The sequence below is a fragment of the Procambarus clarkii genome, chromosome 4 (genome assembly GCF_040958095.1).
Source record: "Procambarus clarkii isolate CNS0578487 chromosome 4, FALCON_Pclarkii_2.0, whole genome shotgun sequence".
Classification (NCBI taxonomy): Eukaryota; Metazoa; Arthropoda; class Malacostraca; order Decapoda; family Cambaridae; genus Procambarus; species Procambarus clarkii.
Window position 1 is genome coordinate 10,777,064 of NC_091153.1, and position 11,311 is coordinate 10,788,374.

General features: G+C 46.3%; 1 long non-coding RNA gene across 1 annotated transcript; it reads right to left on the reverse strand.

The window, feature by feature from the left end:
• Positions 1–2,264: 2,264 nt before the first annotated feature.
• On the reverse strand, positions 2,265–4,291 carry LOC138369606 (uncharacterized). Its single transcript, XR_011229895.1, has 2 exons — positions 3,376–4,291; positions 2,265–2,987 (listed from the first exon to the last, which is right to left on the reverse strand). It is a non-coding gene; the product is annotated as an uncharacterized lncRNA (long non-coding RNA).
• Positions 4,292–11,311: the final 7,020 nt, after the last annotated feature.

The following is an 11,311-nucleotide window of genomic DNA, read 5'->3' on the forward strand; positions in this document are numbered from 1 at the left end:
GCTCCTGGGAGTATGGGTTCGAGTCACTTCTGGGGTGTGAGTTTTCAGTCGCATATAGTCCTGGGGACCATTCAGGCTTGTTCGCATTTGTGTTCCTCACGTGTGCCCCAAAGAATGAGGTGATTTGATAAAATGCTATGCCCAAGATTATCATCCGAGTGCCGGCGGGGAAGTGGTTCAAATAGCTTCGGCTATCACTTCCTTATGTCCGGTCGTGATGGTCAAGCGGATTAAGGTGTCCTGTAGTTACCAGTTGCGTTGCTCCTGGGAGTATGTGTTCGAGTCACTTCTGGGGTGTGAGTTTTCAGTCGCATATAGTCCTGGGGACCATTCAGGCTTGTTCGCATTTGTGTTCCTCACGTGTGCCCCAAAGAATGAGGTGATTTGATAAAATGCTATGCCCAAGATTACCATCCGAGTGTTGGCGGGGAAGTGGTTCAAATAGCTTCGGCTATCACTTCCTTATGTCCGGTCGTGATGGTCAAGCGGATTAAGGCGTCCTGTAGTTACCAGTTGTGTTGCTCCTGGGAGTATGGGTTCGAGTCACTTCCTGGGTGTGAGTTTTCAGTCATATATATATATATATATATATATATATATATATATATATATATATATATATATATATATATATATATATATATATATATATATATGTCGTACCTAGTAGCCAGAACGCACTTCTCAGCCTAATATGCAAGGCCCAATTTGCCTAATAAGCCAAGTTTTCATGAATTAATTGTTTTTCGACTACCTAACCTACCTAACCTAACCTAACCTAACTTTTTTGGCTACCTAACCTAACCTAACCTATAAAGATAGGTTAGGTTAGGTTAGGTAGGGTTGGTTAGGTTCGGTCATATATCTACGTTAATTTTAATTCCAATAAAATAAAATTGACCTCATACATAATGAAATGGGTAGCTTTATCATTTCATAAGAAAAAAAATAAAGAAAATATATTAATTTAGGAAAACTTTGCTTATTAGGCAAATCGGGCCTTGCATAGTAGGCTGAGAAGTGCGTTCTGGCTATTAGGTACGACATATATATATATATATATATATATATGTCGTACCTAATAGCCAGAACGCACTTCTCAGCCTACTATTCAAGGCCCGATTTGCCTAATAAGCCAAGTTTTCATGAATTAATGTTTTTTCGTCTACCTAACCTACCTAACCTAACCTAACCTAGCTTTTTTTGGCTACCTAACCTAACCTTACATATAAATATAGGTTAGGTTGGGTTAGGTAGGGTTGGTTAGGTTCGGTCATATATCTACGTTAATTTTAACTCCAATAAAAAAAATTGACCTCATACATAGAGAAAAGGGTTGCTTTATCATTTCATAAGAAAAAAATTATAGTAAATATATTAATTCAGGAAAACTTGGCTTATTAGGCAAATCGGGCCTTGAATAGTAGGCTGAGAAGTGAGTTCTGGCTACTAGGTACGACATATATATATATATATATATATATATATATATATGTCGTACCTAGTAGCCAGAACTCACTTTTCAGCCTACAATGCAAGGCCCGATTTGCCTAATAAGCCAAGTTTTCATGAATTAATATAATTTCTCAAAATTTTTTCTTATGAAATGATAAAGCAACCCATTTCATTATGTAAGAGGTCATTTTTTTTTTATTGGAGTTAAAATTAACGTAGATATACGACCGAACCTAACCAACCCTACCTAACCTAACCTAACCTATCTTTATAGGTTAGGTTAGGTTAGGTAGCCGAAAAAGTTAGGTTAGGTTAGGTAGGTTATTTAGTCGAAAAGCAATGTATTCATGAAAACTTGGCTTATTAGGCAAATCGGGCCTTGCATAGTAGGCTCAGAAGTGAGTTCTGGCTACTAGGTACGACATATATATATATATATTATTATAGACTGTGGGTTGGTTGGTGTTGTCGTCGTCGATCCTTCTCTATGGACAACCCAACCCACAACTCGGCAGAGTGCTTATACTAGGAGATCACCCTTGGCGCTTCTGGCTCTTGGAGAGGGGCTCAACGTCACACGTTTAGGGGATGCGGCTCCAACACTTAGCCTCGTTGTCACGTGCACACACCCGCTCGAGCCGCTGTGACTCCCCACTCTCTCCTTATGAGATATGATCTCCTCAATCCCCTAGGACTTACTAGTATTACCTCTTACCCTGTCCACAGCAGTGGTTCTTGGCTCTTTCTCTCTCTCTCTCCTTCTTCACTACTTCCTGGGAAGCCTCACTAGGACAAGGGCAAACACCAGCAAATTGTGACACATTTACTGAACAAAGCACATACACGATACATACACACATATAATAATAATGAATCCTATACTCTATAATATCACAATCAGGTTGCACTCCAATACCATCAGAACTCTATTATCAGCTTATCAAGTGGTATCCTATCTCCTGGTTCACCACCTGATACTATTAACCTCCTCAAGTTGGTCAAGCCTACACACTGTTGCACCATCAACAAGATAACATATATATATAGAAAATCAGCATTTGAATGCAATAACATATACCAGTATAAATGTTCATTGATACTTCAGTATAAAAAACTCCTTGACATAAGGATGCCAACAGTCACTCACCTCTCACTGCGTCTTGCACGCTACTGACAACCAAACACTATCAACTCCCTATAAGTAATCCACCAGAACTTCCCCCTTCCACCTCTGGAAGTTCACTACCCTAATATCCTTAGGTTCTTCCGGGCTTCACTACCAGGATCCTCTGCAGCTCCTCCGGGCTGCTATCATGAAGTTTCCTTGTGCAACTACGGTGCTTCACCCTTCTGTTAGGTTCTTCCACAGCTCTCTTGGCTGCTACACCACCTCTACAGAAGCACGTGACACTCCTCTTCACTGCTGCTTCTCCTCACAGCTCGAGGTCCTCTGCTCCACTACCTTGGAGTCTCATCAGCTACATCATCTGCTGGCTTCGAAGTTCTCATCAACTTCTTCCCCAAAGACAAACCTGCAACCCATCGACACTCCAATAAAATGTTCCCCTTTAACACATAAACAAAAATAACCACACAATATGCTTGCCTCAAACCTCTATCTGTCCTCTACATACAGTGAGAGTGGACTCCCCCGTTTTGGGCGGGTCCATACTCCACCTCGCCGGGCGGCGGTCCTCACTCACTGGGAGGGTCTTCCTCCATCCGGAGCCAGGCTCCCTCAGTCGTCGGTCAGAGCTCAGAGGGGACGGACGTCGCTCCGTGCTCCTCCCTCTTCACTCTACTATTTCAGGCCTTCTGCCTTATTAAAACATGTCTAACCTATAAATAAACATCGCTACTGTCGCTGGGCACACGACCAACTACAAACAATCACTATGAACTGGCGTTTATCGTGCTTACCACAGATTAATTGGTCGAGGGCGCTTTCCCTCTGACGGCGTCTGGTCAGGGCGCTCCACACAGCCCACAATAATGCTTCTGGGCGATTTAATATCTGCTCGTCGACCAGGACTTGAGACCACAACGTTCCCAGCTCGATTCCACAGCTGGTACGTCCGCACACTTCTCTTCTCTTCGAGATATATCACTAGGGGTTCCCTTCTGGCGGGAGCTCAAACGGAGCGCGGCTTCCCCCTGCGATGTCTGGCACTCAAGTGAGGTCAAGGTCCTCCGGAAGCGAGCCTCACGCCTCCAGCAAAATGTCCACATCTCCTAGCCAGTCATTTATCTGTTTTCTCCTTCATTGCCCATAATCTCAAACTGTTATACATATCCAAGCAACTATTTTACATATGCGTTATCACCTCAATACTTGCTAGACCTTCTAGTTAGGTCAGGCTTGCTGAATAACTCTCAAGAAGGGAGACTCGTTTCTCCTGCAGGCTGAGATCATAACACTCCCCTCCCCTTATTTTGAGAGTTATTCTAGTGGCTAGGCTCGAGATAACGCATCAGCCACTACATTGTCTCGCCCTCTTATGTGCGTTATCACCAGGTCATACTCTTGGAGCGATAAAAACCATCTGGTTAATCTCTGGTTTGCATGCTTCATTTTCTTCAGGAAAACTAGGGGATTATGGTCTGTATACACCGTTACTGGGTGTCCTCCCCCACTCACATACACTTCAAAATGTTTCAATGCCATCACCAGGGCCAAAGTCTCTTTCTCGACTGTACTGTACGACCTCTGGTGCTTAACGAACTTCTTCGAGAAGAAGGACACGGGGCGGTAAATTCCATCATTCTGCTGCGTCAGTACAGCTCCGGCCCCTATATCACTGGCATCTACAAATAACGTAAATGGCGCTTCAAAATCTGGCGACACTAGTACAGGTGCCCCAGTCAACAGTCTTTTGGTCTTCTCAAACGCTTCTTGTGCTGTTCCATTCCACTCCCACTTCTTGCTCTTTGATAGCAAACTCGTCATAGGAGCGGCTATGGTGGAGAAATTTTCACAGAACTTCCGGTAATATCCAATCATACCGAGGTATCTCAACAATTCTTTCTTACTCCTGGGCACCGGGAAGTTGTCAATGGCCTCCACCTTTGTTCTTACCGGAGCAACCTCGCCTTGCCCTACTATATATCCAAGGTACTCCAGGCGGGCTCTCCCGAACTCGCTTTTTGCCAAGTTGATCGTCATGTTGGCCTTCTCCAAACGATCGAACAAATCTAAAAGTCGATCCACGTGATCCTTCCAGGAATCAGCGAACACCACAATATCATCGATGTACACTGCACATCCGGTCGCGCCTTGTACTACCTGATTCATTACTCGTTGAAAACAACTACCACTATTCTTCATTCCGAACGGCACCACTTTATATTGGTACAAGCCGTCGGGAGTCACGAACGCTGAGATCCTCTTGGCCTCCTCAGACAGGGGAATCTGGTAGTATCCCTTCAACAGGTCTATCTTCGAGACATACCGTGCACTCCCAATCCGATCTATGCAATCGTCAATGCGCGGTATCGGAAACGAGTCAGCGACCGTGAGTGCATTCACTTTCCTATAATCGGTACAGAACCGGTACGTGCCGTCACTCTTCTTCACGAGGAGGCACGGCGAACTCCAGTCACTGTCGCTAACCTCTGCCAAGTCGTTATCTAGCAGATACTTTACTTCTGCTCTCATTGCCGCTGCTTTCTCCGGGTTAACTCTGTAAGGGTGCTGCTTGATGGGCTCAGCACTCCCCACATTCACTTCGTGCACCGTTCCGCGGTGTCTTCTAGGCACGTCCGTGAATAACGACTTATTCCTCCGTAGGATCTCCACTAGCTCCTGGCGTTGGTCATCCTCCAAATGACCCAGACGCTCACCTATCTTGGCCAGGCTTTCTGTATTTGATATCTTCGCGCCATCGGCCCTCTCTAACTTACAGTTCTCCTCTTCTATTCCTTTGCCGTCTCCTCCACACAGCACCGTCGCCCGCAATGGGGTTTCCATCGGTTCTTCATCGCCTAGAGGCTTATCTCTGTCATAGTACCTCTTTATCATGTTCACGTGGCAAACCTGTGACTTCCTCGGACGATCTGGCATGTGGATTACATAATTCACATCCCCTAATGCCTTCTGGATGGTATATGGTCCACAAAATCTCGACTCGTATATACTTCCTTTTACCGGTAGCGAGACTAACACCTGATCTCCTTCTTGAAATTTCCTGCCCTTCGCCTTCCTGTCGTGGTACCTTACCATCTCTGCCTGGGATGTCCTCAAATTTTCCTTGGCCAAATCTCTGGCCCTAGAGAGTCGCTCTCTAAAGGTCTTCACATATTTTCCCACATCCACCTTAGGCCTATCCACGGTGAGCTGCTCCTTCAGCGCGCCCACTGGGCTCCTCACGGAGTGTCCGTACACCAGTTGAAATGGGGTGAATCCGAGTGATTCTACTACCGCATCCCTGATGGCGAACAACACGGATGGTAATGCCTCGTCCCAACTACTCCCTTCCTCAGCGCAGTATATCCTCAACAAGCTCTTTAGCGTTCCATGGAAACGCTCCAATGCTCCCTGCGACTGAGGGTGATACGGTGACGAGCGCACTTGCTCTACTCTCCATCCTTTCACAGTTTCCCTAAACAACTTCGACTGGAAGACACTCCCCTGGTCCGTCTGGATAACCTTGGGCATTCCTACCCACGCAATGTAGTTCTGTAGTCTATCCAGAACGGCTCTCGACGTCACTCTTCTCAGAGGGATTGCTTCAGGGAAACGGGTGGCCGTGCACATTATGGTCAGTAAGTACTCGTGGCCTTTTCTGGTCCTCTGCAACGGACCTACACAGTCTATCAAGACTCTCTCAAAAGGCTCGCCAAATGCCGGTATGGGCTTTAAGGGTGCCTTTGGTATAGCCGGAGCTGGCTTACCTGCACGTTGGCACGCCAAACATGTCCTACAATATTTCTTTACCTCCTTCCATACGTTCGGCCAGTAGAAGTGCTCCTGCACCTTATTTAAGGTCTTCTTCACCCCCAAGTGCCCTGCCATATCTACGGAGTGGGCTAGTTCTAACACAGCCGCCCTAAACTCCTTCGGCACTAACACTTGGTGCTTCTCCAACCATACCTTATCTGCGCCGGCTTTGTCCGGTCGCCATTTCCTCATTAGTACATCATCGTCCAAGTAGTAATACACGGGGGACTCCGGACATGAATTTCCCCCTTTTGCCTCCCTGATTAGATCTATAAACTCCTCTTTCTGAGCCCTAATCAGGTCCGCTCGGTTCACGCTGAACTTTTCAGGTAGGGTCATTTTCACTTCCTGTCTCCTCGAATCCTCATTCTTCTGAGCTCGATCTTCGTCGAACAGCCCAGACATGTCCATGTTGACCTCCTCCCTTGGTGGAGTCGACACTGCCATATCATCTCCAATGTCTTCCTCGGCGGCTACGTCCGACTCTGTCACTACACAGGCCGGGTATACGATGACTTGACTGTCCTCTGCCTCATCTTCAAGGATGCTGGCTAGATCTGTCTTGTCCGGCGTTCCACTTGTACCGCGGTCCTTCTGGTTCACCTCCGGCACAGCTTTTACTATCAGCTCTGGCAGCACCTTGGACCCACACAAGTCGTTCCCCAGGATCACTTGGACTCCTGGAACAGGTATGTTGGGGCACACTCCCAACATCACCTCCGCCGACAAATAATCTGACTTCAACTGGACAGCACATACGGGCATGTCACTCTTAGACAACAACCCATGAACCTTTATCCTCCTACTGCCAGCTAACAGTCGATCATTTCTTATTAGGCCTCTCAGAATCAAGCTCTGATTGGCTCCAGTATCCCTGAGGATACTAACCTCCACCTCGGGTTGACCTTCTATGCCGACCCAACCTTTACTAATGAACGGCCTATACCGCTCATTCATCAAATCTACCTTCTGTGGTTTGTCTTGTTGTACATCAATGTACTTCTTCCGGGGATCACATGTCGTCAGGGTCACGACTCTCTTGCCCTGCCGACAATCTCGCATCATGTGACCTGATCTGTTGCACTTGTAGCATCTCATTTGGGAGAAATCTCTCCTATACGCCCCCGAGTAGCTCTGACTCTGCCCACTCGTATTGGAGTTCCTCGGGCCAGATGTACTACTCATACTCTGTGGAGCTTCATTGGACTCTTGTCTCCTCTGCACACTTTTATTTTCCTGCTTACCTCCAGCAGGCGGACTCGGCAACTTTCCTTCCTGGGGCTTAAAACTAGCTGGTCTGCTTGTCTGCCCCCCAAAACTTCTTCCTCCCCAGACTCCACTGGGTCTGCTATTGCTGCGTCTCGCCTCGCTTCTCACTCTGTTCTCCCTTAAGCTCTTATATGCTTCAGTAATCATATCCGCCCTATCTGCGGCGTCTTTCACCTCCTTTATCCCTGCTTCTTGGATCTTGAACTTTGTTTCGGGATGCATCATCTCCAAGAACTTCTCCATGACCATCAGTTGCTTCAGGTCAGCGTAAGATCCAACTCCAGCAGCCTCAATCCACTTCTGGAATCGTCTTTCCAGATCTCTTGCTGTCTCAGCAAACGTACACGCTCCAACTTTGATCATCTCTCTGAAGCGCTTCCTATAAGCTTCTGGGGTTAACTGAAACGAGCGCAATATGCTGCTCTTTACTGTGGCGTAATCCTGGCACTCTTCCAGCGACAATTGGGTGTATGCCTCCCTGGCTGCACCGGTCAATCTTAACTGGACCAGCTGGGCCCATTCCTCCTGTGGCCACTCCTTGATGCTGGCTACTTTTTCAAAGTGCTCGAAAAAGCTCTCTGCCTCTTCGGGAACAAACAAGGGAATGTCCTTCTCCCTAACCCTAACATCTGGTGGGTGTGATACCTGGGTGGTGCTCTCTGGCAACCCATGTTCAATCCTTTGCTCAGCCAAGGTTCTATTCGCTTCTATCTGCATTTGTTTTGTTCTCTCTTTTTCTTTTTCGACCTGGGCTTTTTCTTTTTCCTTCTCCTGTTCCAACTCCAGTTCTCTTATTCTGGTTTTCTCTTTTTCTTTCTCCACCTCTAGTCTTGCTTTCTCTTTTTCTATTTCCAGTCTGGTTTTTTCTTTTTCCTTCTCAGCTTCATTTTTCATCTGGAGTTCTAATTTCATCTTTTCCAGCTGGAACTGTCTCTCCTTGTCCTCACGCTGCATCTGGAGCTCTAACTGGAATCTCTCCAAGCTCCTATTCCGGCTACTCCTGCTACTGCGGCTACTCTTGCTGCTCCTACTCGATCCCTGGGATCTCACGTCATCCTGCCCCTCATCCTCCTTTCTACTTTCAGCTCCTTCCTGGGCTCCTTGTTCTGCCGCTTCACTTCTGGCTCTCAACTGCCTCAGGATCTCATCCTTCATCCCAGCTACTTTAGATGCTTTCAACCTAATGCCACATTTTTCTGCTATTTGTTTCAATTGATCCCTCGTGCAACCTTCCAAGTCCTCAGGCTTGCCTGACTCCACAAATGCTTGCACCTTATCCATCTTTGTCCTGTGAGTCTTCCCAAGAGAGAGAGTATACACCTGCGGTCACACAGTTTATTTCAGCAAGGGTGTACAAATCCACTCTTGGACAGGGTGTGGGTGTGTCAGTTCACTCTCCCGGACAGGCCCCCAATTTATTATAGACTGTGGGTTGGTTGGTGTTGTCGTCGTCGATCCTTCTCTATGGACAACCCAACCCACAACTCGGCAGAGTGCTTATACTAGGAGATCACCCTTGGCGCTTCTGGCTCTTGGAGAGGGGCTCAACGTCACACGTTTAGGGGATGCGGCTCCAACACTTAGCCTCGTTGTCACGTGCACACACCCGCTCGAGCCGCTGTGACTCCCCACTCTCTCCTTATGAGATATGATCTCCTCAATCCCCTAGGACTTACTAGTATTACCTCTTACCCTGTCCACAGCAGTGGTTCTTGGCTCTTTCTCTCTCTCTCTCCTTCTTCACTACTTCCTGGGAAGCCTCACTAGGACAAGGGCAAACACCAGCAAATTGTGACACATTTACTGAACAAAGCACATACACGATACATACACACATATAATAATAATGAATCCTATACTCTATAATATCACAATCAGGTTGCACTCCAATACCATCAGAACTCTATTATCAGCTTATCAAGTGGTATCCTATCTCCTGGTTCACCACCTGATACTATTAACCTCCTCAAGTTGGTCAAGCCTACACACTGTTGCACCATCAACAAGATAACATATATATATAGAAAATCAGCATTTGAATGCAATAACATATACCAGTATAAATGTTCATTGATACTTCAGTATAAAAAACTCCTTGACATAAGGATGCCAACAGTCACTCACCTCTCACTGCGTCTTGCACGCTACTGACAACCAAACACTATCAACTCCCTATAAGTAATCCACCAGAACTTCCCCCTTCCACCTCTGGAAGTTCACTACCCTAATATCCTTAGGTTCTTCCGGGCTTCACTACCAGGATCCTCTGCAGCTCCTCCGGGCTGCTATCATGAAGTTTCCTTGTGCAACTACGGTGCTTCACCCTTCTGTTAGGTTCTTCCACAGCTCTCTTGGCTGCTACACCACCTCTACAGAAGCACGTGACACTCCTCTTCACTGCTGCTTCTCCTCACAGCTCGAGGTCCTCTGCTCCACTACCTTGGAGTCTCATCAGCTACATCATCTGCTGGCTTCGAAGTTCTCATCAACTTCTTCCCCAAAGACAAACCTGCAACCCATCGACACTCCAATAAAATGTTCCCCTTTAACACATAAACAAAAATAACCACACAATATGCTTGCCTCAAACCTCTATCTGTCCTCTACATACAGTGAGAGTGGACTCCCCCGTTTTGGGCGGGTCCATACTCCACCTCGCCGGGCGGCGGTCCTCACTCACTGGGAGGGTCTTCCTCCATCCGGAGCCAGGCTCCCTCAGTCGTCGGTCAGAGCTCAGAGGGGACGGACGTCGCTCCGTGCTCCTCCCTCTTCACTCTACTATTTCAGGCCTTCTGCCTTATTAAAACATGTCTAACCTATAAATAAACATCGCTACTGTCGCTGGGCACACGACCAACTACAAACAATCACTATGAACTGGCGTTTATCGTGCTTACCACAGATTAATTGGTCGAGGGCGCTTTCCCTCTGACGGCGTCTGGTCAGGGCGCTCCACACAGCCCACAATAATGCTTCTGGGCGATTTAATATCTGCTCGTCGACCAGGACTTGAGACCACAACGTTCCCAGCTCGATTCCACAGCTGGTACGTCCGCACACTTCTCTTCTCTTCGAGATATATCACTAGGGGTTCCCTTCTGGCGGGAGCTCAAACGGAGCGCGGCTTCCCCCTGCGATGTCTGGCACTCAAGTGAGGTCAAGGTCCTCCGGAAGCGAGCCTCACGCCTCCAGCAAAATGTCCACATCTCCTAGCCAGTCATTTATCTGTTTTCTCCTTCATTGCCCATAATCTCAAACTGTTATACATATCCAAGCAACTATTTTACATATGCGTTATCACCTCAATACTTGCTAGACCTTCTAGTTAGGTCAGGCTTGCTGAATAACTCTCAAGAAGGGAGACTCGTTTCTCCTGCAGGCTGAGATCATAACAATATATATATATATATATATATATATATATATATATATATATATATATATATATATATATATATATATATATATATATATATATATATATATATATATATATATATATATATTAGTATATTTTGGTAGCAGTCTTTCCTGTAGACATATATTATTAAATATGACCGAAAAAGTAAAATTAATAATTCTAACACGAATTTTCTCAATCTTTCGTACATTACGCTTCACTGTTGGAGGTAAATCAAAAATCACTTCTCC